The following is a 6,673-nucleotide window of genomic DNA, read 5'->3' as shown; positions in this document are numbered from 1 at the left end:
TGTGTGAGATGGAATTAACTGACGAGATAACATTTTTTTTAGTGATGTATAACAGAAATAGTGAGAGAGATGAAATACATAGGTGAAGCATTACACAAAGCGCGCGGGTGAGTGTGTGTGTGTGTGGGAGGGGGGTGGGGGGGGGGGGGCGCTGGTGGGTGTGTGCGTGCGTGGGCGAACCCGCTGTTCAGTTTAGTGCAGCCAGAAGTTTAGGTGCTTATATACTTTTGATGTGGAAATACTGTGAGCTACACCCACAACTTTTTTTGCTGTGTGGGCACATGTTTTTTCAGTATTTCTGGATAGACAAAACAGTTTATTCAGATACTCTGGAATTTGGTGGATGCACACTGGTAAGACACCAACTGGAGCACGTGATGTCACAAACGTAAACGAAGTGTTTCGGATTCGCCATCGCCATTGTTCTGCTATGTTTCCAAATCTGTATGTAACTGATAAATCCGTTTTGTTGTACTGAAAGTTGACCATTAACTGAAGCTTCCAAAATTAGCGAAACAACTATCACACAATATTAATATCAAAGAGCATGTCAGAATGTGGTGATCATTTGAATGGAAGATATTAGGAGATTACTCTGACTTACGCTTGAAAACTGATGTCTTGCTATTCCTCGAGAACTAACTGGAATCATTCCATTATGTAACGTCACCAGGTTTGGGGTGGGGTTCTTTGATGAAAACTACAAAAGTAAACCTGCAGGTTATTACAGCCTTAGAACAATTAAAATGTGTTGAATTTAGTATCAAATGTGTTACCTATCAATGTCAGCAGAGACAAGCTTTTGCAAACAATAGTATTACCGGCGATTACGTAGCAAATATCGATGATTCACGTATACATTGATGTTAATAATCAATGAACCTGGGCAGTAATCCAGTACATACCATTCTTAGATTCTGCATAGCTGCCTGCGGACACTTTTGATATAATGAGCATACCAGATAATACAGACACAGGCTACATTTTGGAATTATACCTGGAGTACCTAGAAAATGCCGATAGTGTTCACTCTGTCCTACTATTACGCATCAAAAAATGTACCACCACCAAACTTCAACGAGCTATGTGTTCCAAAGAAGCCTGATCCTGGTTGTGGCCAATGGCCGTATTATCTAATGCTTAGCTGCCGAATCATTACTCTTAATTGTAATTTATGGTAACTGCCAAAGTATTATTTCCAAAGAGACAAATAAATCCCAAGTGTTCGGTCTGTACTCTTATTACAGGCTAACCAATATAATTATCTACTATATTTTTCGTGAAACTCTGAGTTATTTACTGACTGTGCTATTGAACAACGTTTTTCACATGCTGAGACTTTCATAATTACTCCGACATTCTAGTTTTGTAATTTTAAGTACACTTCCCATTCACTCTATATAGAGTGCAACATTTTGCAAACAAGTACTAAAATTTTAGTATTTTAAGAAAACTGCTGTATACATCCCAAACCATGAAAGGTATTGACTTAATATTGAAAAGGCAGAATACATTTATGTATAGTTTCGGTGTGTAAAGTGTCATTAACGTATGTTCATGTACATGGATAGAAGTGTAATCACAAAATATCGTACGATTCAGCTTCTCTCTAACGTACCTGCCCGCACGCAGTAGCTTGCCAGATGACACGTTGGGTAGCGAGGGAACCAACTACCTGGGCTCCTCTTCATACAGAATTTGCGCAACAACAAACTGCCTTTATGGCTGAACCATATGCTACATGTCACAAGTGGTATGGAATGCATTGCAACCATGACAGGATGCATGTGCTCTTGCTGTGTAAAGGACAAAGGTAACAGCTGAAACTAATCGGAAAACTACTAGAATTAATAATATACTGCGGTGCTAATGTAGAGGAGATACCGTATTTTTGAATCATTTCCTAGATCCACTACCACCATTACCATGATGTTAATTTTTCGCAGTAGATTTGAAAACTTTTAGACTAGAAATAAAGGAGGGTCACTTATTGTGCCAAGGACGATAAAACGGGCGACAACGTTTGCTGTTGCCTCAGATATATGGCATGGTCCTGACCTCTACAAAAAGTATTGAATTAATTCCATGACAGTCTTGTAGCAGAGCAGCAGTACGAAGAGTACGGTTTTCTTTATGATTATATTTCTTAATTCACGCCAGGGAAGTTACAACGCACCACCCAGCTACTTCTATAAGAAGACGTTAATTAGGGACCACTGAAAAATAACACATATAAAAGGTTATGTTTCTTTGTTCTTAGCTTAAAAAAGAAAAAAGAAAGCTGAGTTATAGGAACGTAGATCATATTATCGTCCAGGCAGAGTCTTACTGAATTCCACAACGGCAACGTAACGAGTGATAAGTGTTGCAACCGTATTCAAAACTTATCGATATTCCGCACCGGGAATATTGAACAAAACACACTACACAACATGTGTACTACTTTTTACTAAAAATCACTGGAAAAGAAACATCAATGGAAACGCGCCTGTGCTTGATTTTTGTACTAGGCTCCACGGATGATAATACCAAACGAGATACATGAACTATATTACTGAACCACTAAAACAATGACGAGGTCACTCAGTCATTCTTACCCCTGTTGGATGGCTCCCAAGGGCAATAAAAATATGATTTTCAGTGTTTTATGTAATTACTGACCGAAGTTAAATTTTTAAATTTCCCTTGTAATCTACTTACTAAGAGCTGTCATCTCACGTTAAAAGTTCAACACTATAAGGCAGAAATTTTATTCAGGGTATCCGGTAAAAAGGTTCCAGTATTTTCAAAGGATGTAGTGTGCAACCAAGGAAGTAAAAACTTTGGTCATAAACCTTATATCTTCGGAGTTATGATCGACTATCACTTCTGCCAATGATCTCCATGTCTCTGTGCAACTCTTCACAACGTGTGCTCGATGTGACCGCCTCCCATTGCACTGCAGCCTTCCACCCTACGTGTCATGATATGACGCATTCAGAGGAACACGCCTGGGGAGGACGACGGTTCAATCCCGCTACCCTGATTTAGGTTTTCCGTGATTAACCTAAATCTCTTCAGGCAAATGCCGGGATGGTTCCTGTGAAAGGTCACGGCCGACTTCCTTCCCCATCCTTCCCTCATCCGATGGAACCGACGAACTTGCAGTTCGGTCCCCTTCCCCAAAACCACCAACCAATCAACACGCCTGGTGTGTATCCACATCATGTATGGGAACCCCCTACACGAAGGTCTTTACATGTCTCCCCAGAGCCAAAAATGCACTGGTTTAAGGACAGGAGAACGGGAAGGGATAGGTTTTGGTCCATCCCAAGCAATCCATCACTCGTGTAGGTCTCGTGTTAGACGTCGTCTTACCCGCAAATAAAAATCTGCCTGTGCCTCATCACGCTTGTAACATATCTGTAGTAGTTCAGATAATGACACACAAAATGGCTCTGAGCTGAAATGATTCAAATGGCTCTGAGCACTATGGGACTTAATTTCTGAGGTCGTGAGTCCCCTAGAACTTAGAAGTACTTAAACATAACTAACCTAAGGACATCACACACATCCATGCCCGAGGCCGGATTCGAAGCTGCGACCGTAGCGGTAGCTCGGTTCCAGACTGAAGTGCCTAGAACCGCTCGGCCACACCAGCCGGCTAATGGCACACAGCCCAGAAACATATCTAATTGGTCTCGAAGGAAGAGTCAGGGCTAATTATCACTCACTGTGTTTGGTAGAATGTCACAAGACAATCTGCGGTCGTGGACGCTTGCCCATACGTTAATACTAAGTGTGTGATGGTATAGTCTCTCTTCAAATGCATGCCGCTTGGCATCAGATCATACGTTCCTATTATGATAATTTACGATGCTGTCTCTCGCGCAGCCCACCTCATCAGTAAACATCATCTAGGCTGCGAACTGCACATCATGAGCACACGTGTGGTTAAAAGACTGGCAGGTTTGTGTCTGGCGGGCCGATCATGTGGGAGCAGACCTTGGGAAAGCTGCACGTGGTAGAGACAGAGCAATTGTTCGTAGAGGACTATCCAGACAATATGCTTAGCGAAGCCTTCCGCTGCAGCTGTTCTTCGGACACTTTCTCCAGCGTTGTCCCTCATATGTTCTAATACTCGTTGCTACATATCGTGGAGCGGAAGGCACGAGGCCAGCATAGTCATTCACTACAAAGGAAACCAACACACACCGATCGAAACTTGAAAGCCGATATTTTCCACCACCCAGTACACAAGAAACCGGTTCTGAACAAGCTGGTACACAAAGCACCTACAGTCCAAAATGTAGCATTTGAGACTTATTTTCAGAGAGAATGGTTTTAGAAAGAGAGGCATTGCAAACGCTTTCAGGTGCCACGGAATAAGAACGCATTGTCAACAGCAGCAGCGGCCAAACTTTGGGGCAGCGAGCAGCAAGATACGACATGTGCTGATAAAGACAACATAGTTCTTCATGTGCGCAGTGTGTATGACGTCTATTGTGAAAGCGGCAGCGTTCATATACTTCTAACAATTCGCACTGTTGCAGAGTGTTCAATGTTTATTATGGTATCGTGTTAAAATATCACGTAAATCAAACGAGAAATTTTACAGGTTTTTGGAAACAATGTTACACTTTATATGGCTCTGAGCACTATGCAACTTAACTCCTGAGGTCATCAGTCGCCTTGAACTTAGAAATAATTAAACCTAACTAACCTAAGGACATCACACACGTCCATGCCCAAGGCAGGATTCTAACCTGAGACGGTAGCTGTCGCTGGGCTCCAGAATGTAGCGCCTAGAACCGCACGGCCACTCCGGCTGCCTTACACTTTATGTATTAGTACAGATTGTCCTATAATTATTACACATTGTGAATTCCGGTTTTAGTTTTACGAAATATATGTAAGTTCACACGCAAAAATAAAAAATAAAAATATTACGTCGATTCAAACCCACGACGTCCTGATAAGCAGTAAGCAGGTAATCACAGTAGTCCCTACGCCAGCTCTCCGACTGACAACACTAAAGTGCTCACACCGGATGACTGATCTGAACCACAAATCGCTTTGAGTGTCGCGAAAAGGGCACCCGGTACGGCGCTTTTAAGGGCACTGCGTGTTGACGGATGAGACGTTACCGACGCATGGGGGACTCCTGCAGGCATTTAGGTAATGAAATTCGGCGTGCAACAGCAATTTTCCAGGATAATCAACTCATCAATACGTGGCGAAAAAACTCATTTTTTTAAACGCGGTGCAGTTTAAACATAGCCTACTATTGCACTTGTATGTTGACACGCTTCGGCACGTGATTCGGCAGTTTGGACCAAAAGCACACGCCAACCTTCAACGGAAGCTCCGTCTTGATCATGGGCTGTGTTGATTAACGAGCCCTGAAGAGAATATCAGTCGAAACTGCATGAATGTAACATCTGGCGACATTTTCCACTTCGAATGATAGTCAAGTGGCTACAAGTATATAGGTCGCTATAGGTTGGACCCCAAGCAGAAAAACGCTGTAAGAAAAGAACTGCTGCTCAGAATGACTTCAAATTCAAACGGAATGTTATCGAAGAAGAGGGAAACGTTAGAGGAAAGAAAGGAAAACAACACTTCTTTCACTAAATTGCGCTGTAAACGTCATTTCGACTACAAATGAAAGATGAATCGGAATACGATGGCTATGGTGCGAGTTACCACAGAACCAACCTTACTTTGCAATGTGCATGACCGTACAAGGTTGGCATCCAACTGTTGTGGCACTGATAAGTTAAGTTCATCCATCAGGATAAGATCGTTCTTCATCTGACGAAAACAATTAATTTTTATTTGCTCTCAACCCAAAACATGCTTTAGTTTTTAAATGTTGTGACATTGGTGCAATATATGATTAGTACACTTTTCACTGTTTTCTGCACAAAGCTGAAATCGGAAAACAGCATTTTCCACAACAGGTCGGAGTTCATCATAGGTCACGTTCAAAATGCGTTGCACAATGTGTGCCATTAATTCAGCTACGTTTGTAATCAGAGCACTGAACACAGCATCTTTCAGACTACACGACAGCCAGAAGTCACACGGATTATGATGAGGAGAGATGGACAGAGAGTCTGCAGTGAAACGACGTCTGATGACGCTAACTGAAACTCCTTCTAAACCCGCAGGGCAGAACAGGGGAATAGGATTGTGGAAAGGGCCAAATAAGGTGACGGTCACGTTCACTCAAAATTGTAATTTATTGTAATTTAATAACATATTTAAACCAAAACGGCACATAGCCGAACCTTTGGAACTACGAATTTCAAAAAGGCTATTATTTCACGGCTGAAGGCCTCAAAACAGAAAATCGTAAAGCAACAAGATAAATCTCAAGTGATAAAAACATGCAGTTAAAATTGCAAATAAAATACTTTCAAAGGCAGAAGGCTGCAACGATTTTTTTTTAGTATAAAGATTTAAATGGCTGAAGGCCCACAGTTGCTTCTCCAAAATTCAAAAATACATAAAATCCAGTAAAAGCAAGAATTTTTTAAATAATTGGATATGATAGATTATAAACAAACGATTAAACACGGGTGAGAAGGACAGTAAAGAAAAAGCACTCAGAAGCCTCCAGGGAGGTCGGCCTGCCCTCGTTCACTTAAGTGAGACAGGTGGTGAGCCCAGCTACGTTTGATCCGTCGGA

Source organism: Schistocerca gregaria, chromosome 4 (genome assembly GCF_023897955.1).
Source record: "Schistocerca gregaria isolate iqSchGreg1 chromosome 4, iqSchGreg1.2, whole genome shotgun sequence".
NCBI classification, from domain to species: domain Eukaryota; kingdom Metazoa; phylum Arthropoda; class Insecta; order Orthoptera; family Acrididae; genus Schistocerca; species Schistocerca gregaria.
Note: the sequence above shows the minus strand (reverse complement) of the source record.